The sequence below is a fragment of the Abramis brama genome (assembly GCF_963993115.1).
Source record: "Abramis brama genome assembly, chromosome: 6".
Lineage (NCBI taxonomy): Eukaryota > Metazoa > Chordata > Actinopteri > Cypriniformes > Leuciscidae > Abramis > Abramis brama.
Window position 1 is genome coordinate 31,246,954 of NC_139968.1, and position 17,210 is coordinate 31,264,163.

Here is a 17,210-nt window from a genome sequence, read left to right on the forward strand (position 1 = left end):
ATAATTAATAACTTCACTGCCACACGTGAATGACGCGTGACGTCTGACCCGACACTTCACTGCCACGCGTGATTTACGTGACGTCAGCGTGACGTCTGCGTGACGTCTGCGTCACGTCTGCGTCTTAAAATGAATGGAATAAATAGCAGAAAGAAAAAAAAAATAAGACGTTGAGTGAGACGTTCATTGAGACGAGTGCATGTAGCAAAATCATAATAAAGAGCCGATCGGAACGCCATACGGGCAGACGTAATCCACACGTTAAATTCTAACGTGACGCCGCCGTCACGTCTGTAAAGATCAACAGCTACACGTTATTGACGTGTCTACGTGACGTGATATTTGCGTGTACGTCTCCATATAAAACAAATGGAGACGTACACGCACGTATACACGTGTGTTATCTGTCGTGCTTGTCAGTCTCGTCGCCGAATGGAACATTTCGAGCGCCATATATGGCGTTCCGATCGGCTCTTTAATATGACTTTGCTACATGCACTCGTCTCAATGAACGTCTCACTCAACGTCTTATTTTTTTTTTCTTTCTGCTATTTATTCCATTCATTTTAAGACGCAGACGTGACGCAGACGTCACGCAGACGTCACGCTGACGTCACGTAAATCACGCGTGGCAGTGAAGTGTCGGGTCAGACGTCACGCGTCATTCACGTGTGGCAGTGAAGTTATTAATTATTTTTTTCTCTAACACGTATTTAACACGTATTTAACACTCTACTCAACATGGCTCAGTGCAGTGTGCCAGCGGTTGCGATCGGTTCTTTAATATGACTGTGCAACATGCACTCGTCTCAATGAACGTGACACTTGCGTCTGTCTTATAACGTGACGTCTGCGTCTGTGATTTATATATAGGATATTATGTGTGTGTGTGTGTGTGTGTGTGTGTGTGTGTGTGTGTGTGTGTGTGTTGTTTAACCCACATTTTGAGGGCCAAATGCCCCCACAAAGATAGAAATATGAAGAAACAAAATTGATATAGGCTATTGCATTTTTATAGCTTATTGTTGGGGTTGTTATTGTGTTTTTAATTTTTTATAGTTTTAAAAGGCCTAGGCTACAGCACTTTGGTAGACTAGAAAACAGACAATTCGATCGCGTTTCTGTAGATCCTTTAAATAGAAGAATAGAATTGAAAAATAGGCTACTATTTTTATATATAAGTCACCTGTGTGAAAAAAACCCGACTGTAAACCTTTTTTTTTTTTTTATAGTTTGTAAACTATTATTTGACTTTTTGTTCATGACGTTTTGCCCCTTTATTAAACATTTAAAATATTCACAAATTAATATGGATTTTTTAAAAGATTTTACTGGTTTTCTAAGGCCAAAATATTTTCCCGCAGTGCTGAATGAGAAGAGCCATCTCTGGAACCATACAGAGAGCTGATTTATAGGTGGTTTATAGGCTAATGATAATAAATGTGTCTGAAAAAATAGCGAGGCATTTTAATTGTTTTTATTAATAAACTAGTATTTTCTAAATCAGTGTCGGCTGCAAACATCTCCATCTCCGCTGTAAAGCGGATGCGCCTTTAGATAGAAATGCACCGTTCATGCGGATTATCAGACAGTATTTGCTTTCGATTCGAATTTGTTCGTTTAAAATTGGACATTTCAAGCTTTATTTTGTTTCAGTTCATTTTTGAGACGCGCTCCAGTTCACGGAGATCATGAAAGCGCGCCTGATTGTTTTCTATTACGAAATCAAAACGTTTTCTTGTTATTGTGAGTTTACTCAAATAAAAGTAGTTGCGAATTATGTATTATTATTTTCTATATGACCATACATTATGAGCATTTTAAGTTGTTTCCACTGTTGATAGGAAAATACAAGTGTTCGCGCCCGCGCCTCCGTGCCACGCAGTGCGCGCTCCACTCCAAACAAACCATTGGATATGCGTCAAAATCTTGTGTTTATTTGTGATAATCAAATAAAACCCTGTATTATTATTGTCTAACCTATATTATGACTGACATATGACGAATTGCTTTGTTCCTTTTTTCGATAAAAGCGTCTTCTAAATATTGTTTGTTCTTTATTTTTTGTCATTGTTATAAATAACAACGAAATAACATCAGAGAATCTTACAATATAAGTGCAATAAAAACTTCATTACCTAGAGATAAAATTAGGGTATACAAAATACAAAAAGTAGTCAAAACGCATAACAGAACATAACTTCTTTTTTTTTTTACAATATTATATGCTTATTATTTTTAATTAACGAAATGTCAATCTTCATCTTTATAACAGAAGATACAATACAACAATCTTCAAGATACAGTATAATCTTCACGTATAAAGGATTGTCACCTTTAAAACAGTCCTTTTCGTGTAGGAACAAGCAATGCAGAAATATATGGTTAGCATATTAATTTAATGGGGTTTTTTTCCGTTCATTTACTAATTAAACACTTGGAAATGCGTCAAAATCTTGTGTACTTTATATGTGATAATCTTATATTATGACTGACATTTGACGAATTGCTTTGTTCCCTTTTTAGGATAAAAGCGTCTTCTAAATATGTAGCCTAGACTAGCCTGATATTAATGATAATTATTATTATTATTTGCGTTTATACCTAACTATAAATGAGTTAAATCAGCCCAAATGTTTACAACTACGTTATTTTGTGTTGGTCAAGAGACTCCTAGTGGTTAATAGTAGGCTACATACATGCTTTTTATGATTTCTTGATAAGTTGGCTATCTGTGGATATGTTGACAATGGTAAACAAATATTTTAACATGAACATTTGTGTAAATTCATATTTACTATTTGGAATAAAAGCTATACATAGGCAAGGTAAAATCACTTAATTGCTAATAAAATACAACTGAAGATCAGTGGGAAAAAATAATAAAGAATGAGTGTGTGGAATGTGCTGGAAACCGCCCTTGCAGCAGACTATGGCAGACGCAGACGAGACGTTCGGCACACGAACGAGTGATGTGGCAGACGCAGACGAGACGTTAGGCAGACGCAGACGTCACGTTCGGCACACGAACGAGTGATGTGGCAGACGCAGACGAGACGTTCGGCAGACGCAGACGTCACGTTCGGCAGACGCAGACGTCACGTTCATTGAGACGAGTGCATGTTGCAAAGTCATATTAAAGAGCCGATCGGAACGCCATAAACGTCTGAACCAGGCACGTCGCCTAATAAGACGCCTGATACACACGTCGTCCCTCAGTACGTCGCTTAATAAGACGCCTGATACACACGTCGTCCCTCAGTACGTCGCTTAATAAGACGCCTGATACACACGTCGTCCCTCAGTACGTCGCCTAATAAGACGCCTGATACACACGTCATCCCAATCTAATGTTATTTTTCCGATGTTGATAACGAAAAGTGAATAGCATGAGTAAGATTGGATTTGCAATAGGCTATATCGGGAGACATGATTTTTGTTTTGTTTTGTAGGAAGCTTTTCTTTAAAGTGAATTTTTGTTTAATATTAAAGCCTCTTAATTTTAAAATTGTCATCACCCAATTGCTTGGATTTAATAAAAAAAAAGAAGTGAATATTCCATAAACAGGCTCTAACTTGTTGGTCTTTCTACAGCAGTGTTTCAATAAATGGTCTATCTTTTCTAGACAGAAAAGTTAACAACAAAGTAATAAAAATCTTTTATTTGCAAAATCTATCCCTGCCTCCAGATACAAATGCTCCCCCTTGTATGAAAATATTAATTGGAATAGAGCATGGAGTAACCCACATACATTTTTAATTACAAACAAATTAAAAGAAATATAATTTATTACCCCTGTAACAAGATTATCTCTAAATTTATAGCCTACCGTAGACGAAAAATGCAGCTTTTGCTTTATGGAAACGGAAACGTTAGACCATTTATTCTATAATTGCTCAAGGCAATGGCAAAGGCTAAGCATAAAGAAAAAGCTTAATGTGGCTTAATAGGCTACTTCAGTGATAAAGATCAAATGCTGTACACACCTTATTAATAAACCATACTATCCTACAGAAAAGCAGATGAGCCCAGAATATGAACGCAATGCATTTAATTACACGTTAAGCGTTTTCCGATAGAAACCCTTTATTATAAAGAAAATAAAGGTGGCTCTTAACGTTTCTTTCTATGGGAGGATGGCGTTGCGGTGCACAGCAAATCCTTTAAATGGTATTCAATGCAAAACAAAAATGAAAAATAAAAGTAGCCAATAAAATAAACAAATTATTGTGGCATTAATTAGCCCACAAACAATATTTATTTTAAAGACTAAACGAATTTGTTTAAAGAAAAAAAAACAGCATTGGGCGTTTATCTGTAGAGTGTTTCAGCCGCCCTTTTCAAACTGGCGCAATAAAATGCAACAGAATTTGATTTGTTAAACATGAAGGACTTATCAGTCTGGCATGGCCGCTCGCTCTAACGTTAACCTAGATAAATGTTCGCTATTATTAAGCGCATATCCGAGTGTTTGTGCGGAGTGTGGAGCGCGCACTGCATGGCACACATGGACGCGCCGGTGCCATCACTCGCATTTTCCTATCAACAGTGGAAACAACTTAAATACTCCATTTCTGGTCATACAGAAAAGAATAATACATCAGTCGCAACTTTATTTGTGTAAACTCTCAACAACAAGAAAACGTTGTGCTTTTGTAAAATAAAAGAAAACGAACGCGCTTTCTTGATCTCTGTGAATTGGAGCGCATCTAAAAAATGAACCGAAAAACAGTTAGCGTCACAGACATGAGAAATATAACTATCTATATAAAGTTTATAAATAAAATAAAAATGTCCACCAACGAAAAAAAATCCAATCGAAAGCAAATACGGTAGGTTACCATCTGATTATGTGATCCTGTCCGTATGAAAGGCGCATTTATTAGCCTACTTTTGCCGGTGCTTTGCAGCAAGTTTTATGCGCTTGAGCGCGGAATAGCCATATATACACCCAGGATTGAATATAAACGTGTGATTAGTCCTAATTGCTTAAATAAATTACTACTAGTCTAGAAAAATCCTTTAGTCTATGGCAACTCTAATCAATAGCCTACATTTAATATTTGACATTATTTAATTAGTAATTTTATCAAGCTCTTTACATTAAATTAGTTGAGTTAGCATAATTAGTTCATGAACAAATAAAATAATAAAATAAAGTTTAAATTATACCGGTAACATTTCTATATAGCATTGCTTATTCCACCACACAAAGGACTGTTTATAAGGTGACAATCCGTTATACATGTGAAGATTGTTGGCTGTATCTTGAAGATTTTTGTATTGTATCTTCTGTTATAAAGATGAAGATTGACATTTCGTTAATTAAACAAAATAAGAACACAATGTTGTTAAAAATAAACAACTTAGGCTATGTTCTGTTAGATGTGTTTTGACTACTTTTTGTTTAATTATCTATAGGTAATGAAGATATAGCCTATTAACAAAAATAAATCTTAGGCTATATATAATTAATATATTATATAAAAAAAAACTTATAGGCCTATATAAAATATATTTTTAAAAATGGCCTCATTGATTCATTTTGCCTGATTGGGGGCTGTTACTATTTTCATAAGCTTTTTGAACGTAGAAGTGTGAAAAAGGATAGGCTGTCAATTTTATGTGGATTATAAAGGCAAAAAAAAAAAAGATGTCGTGACATCACGTTGTTACGAGAAAAGATGACGTTAAAACGACACAAGATCTCGTTATTACAACATGATTGAGGGGAAACAATAATATGTATGTGGCAGCAGCTATGCGTCACCGTAGTACTGCTCTTGATGTAAAGTGTAACAATTATCGTCAGTTATCCTCTTGCGCCCTCTGTTGGCATTTGTACATAATATACATATGTTCATTGTTTATATATTTCTTCATGTATTTTAATAGTGTTGTTAAATAAAATAAAATAATTAATTACTTTTAATACCCTACTTTATTTGAACCAATTATATTGCCTCATTTGTAATTATGTATTTAAGTCATACTAAAGGCTATTGTTCACTTCAGATCTATCTTTATGACCAAAAAATATATAGCCTAAATAAATAGTCGACACTGACAGCCCTAGTCTTGAACATTTGACCATGAACCTACATTGTTTAGCATTTTGTGACTAAACGACTATTTCCCTGTCTTATTTTTTCATTGTTGATTTCTTGAAAATAATAGGCTATTAAAATACTTTCTTGTCACCTTCTCCTGTAAACAATATCGTGAATAGTTTCATTTTGTGTATTCGCCCATTATGGTCAACTGTGTAAATTAAAATTATTACCACCTTCAAAAGTAAAAACTCAGACTGACACATTCCAGAATACTATGTTTATAGATTACAATTAATGAATTTATCTGTTCAACTTTAAAGTTGTTGTTAATAATTGTGCAAAAAATTGTGACTTTGATGGTGTATAATTTGCATAGCCCTCATATCCAGTAGAAAGTGAGTGAATTATATATATATAAAAAAAAAAACTATGTTCGTAAACCATTCAGAGATGACATTAATGACATACACAACTTTGTATACAATACAAAATTTGTATCAATGATATTTTCAATGTCATCAGAATACAAGAAAAGAATGATTGATTAGAAAGATAACAAAGGAAAGATAAGAAAAGCTAGGGGGGGGGAAATAGATATTATTTTATTGTGATGCGACGTTGGAGTCATGCTGTGGTGAGACGTTGGTGTCACGCGTCTGTGATGCGACGTGCTGTGGTGAGACGTTGGAGTCACGCGTCAGTGGTGCGACGTGCTGTGATGCGACGTTGGAGTCACGCGTTGGTTTCACCCGTCTGTGGTGCGGCGTACCCCTTCTGTCACGTAAAAGTACACGACTGTAGACTTCGGTAAGTTATCCGTGGCATTATCCACTCGCCATACGGGAACAGACCACACAATCGCACATCTGTAAACGTGAAGTCAACGCATCTTGACCTCGTGGGTTTTTGAGAGAGGAGTTTGATTTTGAGGTAGCGGATTTTTGGTGATATTGTGACATTTATAGTGCGATTTATAATAATAATAATAATAATACATTTTATTTATAATGCGCTTTTCTCAGACCCAAAGTGCATACAGTAAAATAAACAAATACAGCAAGAGCAATAAAAACAATTAAGAAAAAGCAGCCTTGAACAAATGTGTCTTAATCAACCCTTTGAATTGTCCCAACGTTGGCGCACTTTTGATTGTAGAAGGAAGTAGATTCCATAGCTTGGGGGCTTTGCAGGAAAAAGCTCTTTCCCCCATGGTCTTGAGCTTACACAAAGGCTGATGTAATAAGATCGAATTTGCAGAACGGAGAGAACGCGATGGAGTATAAGGGCTAATAAGATCACATAGGTACTCTGGAGCGATCCCATGTAGTGCCTTGTATGTTAGAATGAGAATTTTAAAATCAATTCTCGCCTTTACGGGAAGCCAGTGCAGCTGTGAAAGGACCGGTGTGATGTGCTCACGAGGAGAGGTGCGAGTGAGCACACGAGCAGCAGAGTTCTGACTGTAGCCTGTTTAATGATTTTGCTGGAAGGCCAGAGAACAGGGCATTACAATAGTCTAGCCTAGTTGTAATGAAGGCATGTATGAGCCTTTCTGTGTCTACAAAGGAGAGAAATGGTCTAAGTCGAGCAATATTTCTCAGATGGTAAAAAGCAGTTTTAAAGACCTGTTTTATATGTGCTTCAAAACTCAACTGTGGGTCAAAAATTACACCCAGATTCCGCATCTGTGGAGAGGGGGTTACCCTGCTAGAGTCAACAATCAGACTAATCTGATCAGTCTTACGAATAGCCACCACTGTACCAATCAGCATCAGTTCCGTTTTTGAGCCATTTAGCTTCAGGAAGTTGTTCTGCATCCATGAGCTGATCTCTGCTAGACAGCTATGCAAAGTATTTAGTGAGCAATGTGCGTCCGGATTTGTGGTGATGTAAATCTGCGTATCGTCCGCATAACAGTGATACCCAAAGTCATATTTACTGATGATCTGCCCAAGTGGAAGCATGTAAATATTAAATAAAATTGGACCTAGCACTGAACCTTGAGGAACTCCCTGTCGCACAGGCACGGTATCCGATTTATAAATGCCCATGCTTACGAACTGTGCACGATGCGCTAGATAAGACCGAAACCAACTGAGTACAACTCCTGAAATACCGAGCCAATTTTCCATCCTATCCAGCAAGAGAGAATGACATAGAGTGTCGAAAGCAACACTGAGGTCTAGTAAGACCAAAATACTGCATACACCAGAATCTGCTGCGGTAAGAAGGTCGTTTACGACCCTCACTAAGGCGGTCTCAGTGCTATGCCCTTTTCTGAACCCAGATTGAAAAGGTTCAAGAAAACTATTTTGTGCTAGATGATGATTTAGCTGAATAGCCACAGCACGCTCCAGAACTTTGGCCAGGAATGGAAGATTTGAAATGGCCTATAGTTAGACAGATCAGAGACATCACAACCAGGCTTCTTAGGGACTGGTGTAATGGCAGCTATTTTCAATTCTGGAGGAATGATTCCAGAACTCAATGATAAATTCAGAATAGAAAGAGGGAATATGAGGGCAAATTGATGCAAGGCAGTTCTTAATAACCGAGCAAGGAACCGGATCTAAAATACCGGTGGTTGAATTCATGGACTTAACTGTACTTGTAATAAAATCAACTCCAACCATGTCAAAGTTCGAAAAAGTAGTGATCGGGGATGTAAAGGCAGTGTATCAACTAACTCAACTGTGGTGTTGGCGGTTAGGGAGCTGTATATATCATCAATCTTACCAGTGAAATAATGTAGAAACGAATTACACTGGTCAGCAGAGGAGTGAACAATGGCCTGAGATGGTTTAAGAAGATTGTCAACAGTCTTACACTGTTAGACTTTTCAAGGGTTTTTTACAGTAACTTACTGTAATTAAGAGTTACAGTACCAAACCGTATTTCAGTTTTGTGTAATACAGTGCATTACTGTAAAAACGAAGCTAATCAGTACAGTGCATTACTGTAAAAACTAAGCTAATCAGTACACTACTGTAATTATTTTTATTTGTACTAAATATAAATTAGATTTGATAATTTTGATATATGATTAATTTTATTTTTATCCTACATAAGTACTACTTTCATACAAACCAATTAGACACAGTTATCACAAAATACCATTTTTTTTATTTAAAACATTTCATATATATCACAAAATAAACATGCCAATGCTGGAAATGATGTGTGAAATTTTTACACATTAATGGGTGAGTTTAGAGACAACATTTTTTGTGTTAATTTTAACTCATTCATTGTGTTAATGATTTTAACAAAGTAAATATGTTAAATTTTGGTTGCCATTGGTTGTTTAGCTTATACAAGTATTATAATGAAATATCAACCATTACATTCATAAAACTGCAGAATATAAATACATTTTTAAGCATTCAAAAAGGAAATGTCCAAAACAGGACAAAACACAGTTCTTTTCACAATACAAGACACACCTTAAAAATAATTTCACTTATTTCCAAAAATGTGTTGGATTCATGTACACTGGTGGCCAAAAGAAGTATTTAAGTGTCGTAATGTTTTTGAAATGTTGAGGCAAAAACAAGTAACTAACAAAATAGCATCAGACATAAGAGACATCAGGATTCAAATTGTCCTTAAAAGATATTTATTCTTGCAAGAATGTTCCCAGTCCATCCACAGTCCAGCTGCAGGCGGAGTGAGACCCAGAGCAGAGGTTGGCCAGCATTTTTATAGTGTTATCTCTTGTCACCCTTCACAGCACAAGGAACAAAAGGGACCCCCCTTGACCCCTCCCCAGCACGGGAATCTCCTTACCTCTGAAATCTCACACACACACACACACCCTGCAGCTGTATCAATATCATAAAAGAAACTCAAAATACAGCCAAAGAACGCATGGCATTCGTTTGTTAAATCGTTGAAAATAAAATACAAAGAAAAGATGAATTTTCCCACAACAGAAAGAAGTCTCTTTGATGCTCAAGAAACATTTCTTATTATTATCAATGTCTGACTGTCTACTGTCTGAAAGTCATCATCAAAATAATCTTTAAAAAGCCAACACAATGTTTTTGTCCACCTTTGTGAATAAATGAACTTCTCCAAAGATTGGTTCCTGTTCAGAACTTGATTGACAACATCAGAGTGTTCCCTGGTCTGCATGTGTGCCCACAAACACAAATGTACTCAGTCCTTCAGAGGAGATCCCGGTTCCAAAACTATATGAGAGAGAGAGAGAGAGAGAGAGAGAGAGAGAGAGAGAGAGAGAGAGAGAGAGAGAGAGAGAGAGAGAGAGAGAGAGAGAGAATATTAGTGTCACATTATTTTTAACCTCCTTTTTTGTTAATTTTTATTATTATTTTCACAAAAACTTAAGAATATATATTTGTAAACAGCTTTTGTCAATAAATAACATAAAAATAATGCAATATATAAATAATATATAAAATATAAAAATAATGCAAAAATATAAACTTAAGTTGTTTATCATGCTAGATTTGGTCTGAATGAATTAGCCTAGTGAGAGTTTTACTGCAGTGCTTACCTGGATACATTTAATCTGGTGAGACTGAACAAAGACAATGGTCCATCTTCTGATTGGTTCATTTGCTGTGTAATAAAGTTAGACATAATGCAAAGGTCACTTATTTGATATAAAGTTAGCCAATTTTATAGAGATTTTATAAGATATTGTAAGCAGGTGTAAAAAGTAAAGTCACTAACAAAATTCTTTCCTTTTTTCTTTGCTTTGTCCTGTTTACAGCAAGATGATGTTTAGGTGATCGTTAAATAAAGTATAGAATTGTTTATTAGCCTATTGGTGTTTTGTCTATTCTTATTTGAGTTTTGCTTCGCATTCAAAATATCAAAAAACAGGTTTTGTAATGTTAGCATGGTATGGTAATTACCATTATAGGTTGAACTGAAAGAAAAATTGGAATTTGAAAAAAAAAACGTAGCAATATAATAGGCTATCACATAATATTTTTCAGAAGATAGTTCAATCTGCAATTGCGACTTTATTTCTCAGAATTACGACTTCATATCTCGCAATTGCGACTTTATTTCTCGCAATTCTGACATCATATCTCGCAATTCTGAGAAAAAAAAAGTCAAAAACTCTGACTTGATATATCGCAATTGTGAGGAAAAAAAAGTCAGAAGTGTGAGATAAAAAGTCGCAATTATTATTATGTATTTATTATTCAGTGGCGGAAACAAGCTTCCAGCTAATTGTATCCCTTCCATCAGTAATTTTCTTTCAATTACACCCACGCTCAAAAACTACTGGGTAATTTGTTAGTCAGAGAACACAATAAGTTTTTTTGGCACATGCATTAAGCAGGGAACGCAAATATTTATTTGGATAACTTTAAAAACGAGACTGTAATATTGCATCCTATTGTTTTCAATGGCATTTGGATAAGGGTGTTATACGATCTTCTGAACAGCAGGAGGCGCTGTCTCGAAAAACGAGGGGTCTGAGAATGCGGGACTCTGGGTGCGGGACTGTAGATGCAGGCTCCTAGTCTGCAGCTTCATAATATTGACTATGGCTGCGTCCGAAACCGCGTACTCAATGAGTAGGTACTTATTTTCAATGAGTACTTACTTAACGAGCGCTAAAAGAGTAGGTACTTTATAGCCAAATCTCGTTGAGTATGAATGCGAACCGGACATCTGCCATGTTGACGTTATCATGTGACCTACGACGCATTATCACCATAAAGGGTGCTTCTCAATTCTTATTTGTGCATCCTCGTTTCCTCTCCTCGCTTCCTTTCCTCGCGTCTCAGCTCCGCCCCCTGTAGGATGCGAGGGAAGGCTGCAAGGAAAAGACGCGAGGACGGAGGGATCGAATGAAAGCTTTTTTTATACATTGGAATCCTTGATCACTCGAGCGTCACTTCATCGCGTCATCAGCAGCGCTCAGAGGATCTGCCCTCATGTTGTTGAAATTTGTTTATTTAAGAAATTCATAATAAATAATAATAAAGAAAGATACCCTGTTGAAATATGTTAGGTGTGTGGTTTATATAAACTGCAAAAGTAAAGTATAAATCAAAATTATTGTGACCGATGTGAAGGGGGAGGAGAATTTATATGTGCGTCACGTTTTAGTCGATAAAACTCTTCCGCATAGGATACACCTGTGTACCCTCGCTCATGACTCCTCTGGAAGCCTCCTCACTCCTCGATCCTCGACTCCTCGCGGTGCAATTAGAGAATTGAGATGTCCTTCAAGATGGCTGTGCTCGATCGGTTTCCGGGTCATAGGATGGAGGACGGAGGAGAGAGGAGACGAGGAGGGATATTGAGAAGCACCCAGAGATTAGGCTTGTTTGAGATGAGCAAAATCTGCGCAGAATCGATCACCGGTGATCACCGCGAGATGCATGCCGGTTAGAAATGTGTCCGAGTGCGGTCCGCCTTGCTCTGATGTCATGCTGACGTACGTCAAAAATCTCTCGCGAGCGCAAGGCGCACGTGCCGGATTCTGCAGTCGGGCGCAGTTGCTCTCCACCGACTGCGCTGATCAAAAGCATGATGGGAAACGACTTACTGACGACACAGCTTAATGCTCATTGGTTTAAACAACTGCGATATCCGCTGATTTCACGCAGCCGCCATTTTGAAATCGAAAGTGAGGCTCCGGTGGGAAAAACCCCGGAAGTAAAGATAAACAACAATGCCTTTGGACTACCAACCTGAAGCTGCTGCCGCGATTTACACTTTTGGATGTTAATATCCAATATAGGATATGTATATAGTTCATTGCTTCTTTTTTTACTTTCTGAATTATATAAAAAAAAATATTTTATTTATAAATTAATTTCACTGTATATAGTCTAAAGTATGAAAGAAATGTATGTACAGTTTTAGAATTGACACAACATCATTAAACACAACAATACGCCATCGCATTCACGACTCTCCTATGATTAAAGGCGACACTTCCGGTTTTCTTCCCACCGGAGCCTCGCTTTCGATTTCAAAATAACGGCTGCGTGAAATCAGCGTATTGTTGTCTTTTAAAATGTTTGATTTTAAAACTCTAATATCATGTTTTATGTGTATAGCCTATGTTATGTGTGAATATTCCCAAACTATCTGACAGTGCGATCTCTTTGGGTTATGCTATTTATTTTTTTATAAAAAAAATGTCTATTAATGTCTGTATTAAAGAAAAAAATATTGATAAACATGTATTTGGAATGGAATTAAATAACAAGTACTTTGGGTGTCTTGTTCATTTTATTTATTTTCATATAGAAGCAACAGAACTTAAATTCCATCCAGTTTATTGGCAACACTGTGCACGAGCGTGAATCCCGTGAATCCCGCGATATCCATCTTTGATCTCACAGGTGTCAGATCCACTGCGTGAAGAGAGAACTGTCCGGCTTGCCTGCTCTTTTTTCACTCCTCCTCTCACTGCAGCCGCCTACTCTCGCATACATTTCAGGCGAGGCAAGGCGCATCTCAAACAAGCCTAAGATCACACGCGCAACAACTTAAAAGATTTGAACGACACGTTTAATTCATCTATCTGTAAATATTGATATTGATTAAACTTTCTCATTTTGAAGAAACTGCTGCCCATTTATTTTGTGAGTACATTTAGGGTTGATTAAAGTTCTTATATTTAACCCTACTAATGTGACCCACCGTTTTATCCTTACAATATTATTTATTTTTATTACGAAATCCCAAAATGGTCATCTCTTGAATGTTGTTAATTTCTTTATTTTATATCAAAACATTTTTATCCACAAGCAAAAGTGGCTAACTGCTTTATGTTTTCCTCTTTTTCTTGTTGAATTTAACTCTTGTTTCATCCCTCAGGCCTAGGCCTATAAATATATATATTTTTTTAAATGCATTTTTAAATGTATTATAATGAATTATTTAAGAAAAAATATATTAAAATATTCAACCTTGTACTAGGTTATTTTTTCCTGTGTAAAAAATCTCATATTATGTATGCAAACCCATGATATATATATATATATATATATATATACACCTCATAACATCAGTAACTCAACAGCCCTACCTAGAATGGGTTTCCTCAGCGTTTGTAATGTCTGCACAAAGGGCAGCTGTGCAAAGATTTGCCTTTGGAGAAAACTGTTGATTTTATACTCAAAAAAAATTAGGTATCATTAATATTAAAAATTAATATTACCCCAGAATGAATTGCATTGATATCCCACCCCAAAACATACAATAATAACAACGATAAATGCTGACCAATACTTAATTATATTACTTTTTACTGAAAATAGTAGTAAAAAGTATATAGTGAACATATCTACATTTGCATTCAAACAATTAAATAAAGCATTAATTAAATAATTATATTGTATTTACTGACAACGAGAAATATTAATAAATTAGTAAAAGAATGAATGAAAGTCACCATCACACAATAAACAAATGCATATACAAGTCAACACATGAAACAAAGCTTTATTCAAACTACAATCATGTATGTAGGCTGAAGGCGCTGAGGTTGTTGCGTGTTGTGTTGTGCTTCACAATCTGAGGCAATAAGGGCAGGTGGAGTGATGGAGGGACTCGTAAGGGCTGGTCTCGTAAGGGCAGGTGGAGTGATGGAGGGACTCATGGCACCATCTCCAGGATTCAGCTCTGGGCTCCTCATCCTCAGCACTCACACCAGCCTGCTGACATTTCAGATTCTACAAAATGCACAAACATAACACAAAAGCAGTCATTTTAACCACACGATGTCATATGATTTCAGTATTATTTAGAAGACAAAACCACTTTTTTTCACAAACGCCGCCATCATCTTCCCTTGCAGGTCCTGCTCCACCACAAAAGCTGTGCAGCTAATGCACAGAAATCAAGAATCAGAAAAGTGCTGTAATAGCTCTGTTTGAAATTACAATAATTAGTTATTGTTATTAATTTCTGTGGTATACTCACTCAAAGCCTTTGATGGCAGCATTCAGCTTCATGAGCCACTCTCCACCGGATAAAAACACATCTGTTCATCTGACCCTGAAACATCCAGACAAGATTCACATTACCTCTGTGATTTATGAGCTTGTTTTAACTTTTTATCCAATATAAATGTTCCTCAATTTATCAACAGTACTAATGGACAAATAAAATAGATAACTTATGTTTAGTTACTTTATAGATTTGTTCTACATAATAGCACACATTCATCACTCTGATGTCTATTTCATGTTGTGATGTGCTCTTCTGCAATACTTACTTAAGATTTTCCTGTCAGAAGTAAATAGACATTTAAAATAAGCGTCTTTAGGATGTATATGGTTTATGTAAATCCACTTTAGAGACGTAACTTACGTGTCCTTACTGGAGCTCGCCTGTTAGCTAACGTTATACATAATAAAACGTGTTTTTACAGCAAAATCACAGCTATACTACACTGTGTAACGTCTTTACACCTTCAACAATTCAACAGTTTACTCTACAGTAGCTCAACACATGCAATTTTAAGGACCCGTGCTTACTCACATTTGAAAGCACCCGCGTCGCTGATCTCTGCGATGTTTGATAATGACGTATCCTCTCGCGTGGCCTCCTGGGATAGAAAAGTATTCATCTTCGAGCTCTTCAAAATCTGGGTTGAAGCAGTAAGCCATCCGACCGGGAACTTCTCGCCTACTCTATTTTGAGTACTGAGGTTTCGGACATACTACTCTGTTCACGTACTGTTTTCCCCTACTATATAGTAGGAAAGTAGGAATATTCGGACGCACTATAAGTATAGGCTTGTTTGAGATGAGCAAAATCTGCGCAGAATCGATCACCGGTGATCAGCGCGAGATGCATGCCGGTTAGAAATGTGTCCGAGTGCGGTCCGCCTTGCTCTGATGTCATGCTGACGTATGTCAAAAATCTCTCGCGAGCGCAAGGCACACCTGTCGGATTCTGCAGTCGAGCGCATTTGCTCTCCACTGACTGCGCTGATCAGAAGCATGATGGGAAACGACTTGCTGACGACACAGCTTAATGTTCATTGGTTTAAACAACCGTGATGTATTGTTCTCTTTTAAAATGTTTGATTTTAAAACTCTGATATCATGTTTTATGTGTATACGCTATGTGTGAATATTCCCAAACTATCTAACAGTGCGATCTCTATGGGTTATGCAATTTAATTTTTATAAAAAAATAAAAAAATAAAAACACATATGTCTGTATTAAAGAAAAAAATATTGATAAACATGTATTTGGAATGGAATTAAATAACAAGTAGGCTACTTTGGGTGTCTTGTTCATTTTATTTATTTTCATATAAAAGCAACATAAATTGAATTACATCCAGTTTATTAGCAACACTGTGCACGAGCGTGAATTCCGCGATATCCATCTTTGATCTCGCAGGTGTCAGATCCACTACGAGAAGAGAGATCTGTCCGGCTTGCCTGCGCTTTTTTCACTCCTCCTCTCACTGCAGCCGCCTACTCTCGACTACATTTCAGGCGAGGCAAGGCGCATCTCAAACAAGCCTTATATGTACGCCCGAATCTCGCGATAATTAGTACGTCACTCTGGTAATTCTCGCCTACTCTTTTATGGATACTAAGGATTCGGACATACTTATTCGCTCGCCTACTGCTTTTTCCATACTATATAGTAGGGAAGTAGCCTATGCGGTTTCGGACGCAGCCATGGTCTGCACCAGTGGCTCAAAAGCAATTTTCACATAGCGTATGCTAATCATTTCAGCAAACTTATCTCAAAATATATCACAAATGGGCTGGCCTACCTCTGGAATCTTGCTAAGTCACTGGCGCGAATTGGCGCTTTGTTGCCTTTAAACACAAAAATGGAAGAAAATATTAAATTCCATAAAAAAAAAAAAACTATAATATGGTATATTTGCAAACTAATGCTAAAACTATAAAGGTTCTCATCAGTAGGCCAACATTAGGCTATAAACAGAATTTCACATTAGTTTATTCACATTTATTGTTAATGTAAACGCGTTGCTCGTTGGCATATTTTAACTCGACAATTCAATAATCTAACAAGGTGTGTAGGCCTAAAATGAAACGTTAGCTCAGTTTACCATGGTAAAGTTCGTTACCGCCATGTTGACGACGAGTAACGTTAGGCTAACGTTAACGTAACGTTATAATACGTTAAACTGCACTGTAAAAAATTTGCTGTAGTTATGC

At 36.7% G+C, this 17,210-nt stretch overlaps 1 protein-coding gene and 1 long non-coding RNA gene across 3 annotated transcripts in view; both read right to left on the bottom strand.

The window, feature by feature from the left end:
- Positions 1 to 17,210, bottom strand: part of LOC311085782 (elastase-1-like) — a 200,576-nt gene that overhangs the window by 79,055 nt on the left and 104,311 nt on the right. The window lies entirely within an intron of this gene.
- LOC311085790 lies at positions 14,482 to 15,676 on the bottom strand. 2 transcript variants are annotated; one of them, XR_014606941.1, is made up of 3 exons: positions 15,541 to 15,676; positions 14,980 to 15,054; positions 14,482 to 14,729 (listed from the first exon to the last, which is right to left on the bottom strand). It is a non-coding gene; the product is annotated as an uncharacterized lncRNA (long non-coding RNA). The 2 variants fall into 2 exon arrangements; XR_014606942.1 differs by lacking the exon at positions 15,541 to 15,676 and adding an exon at positions 15,370 to 15,390.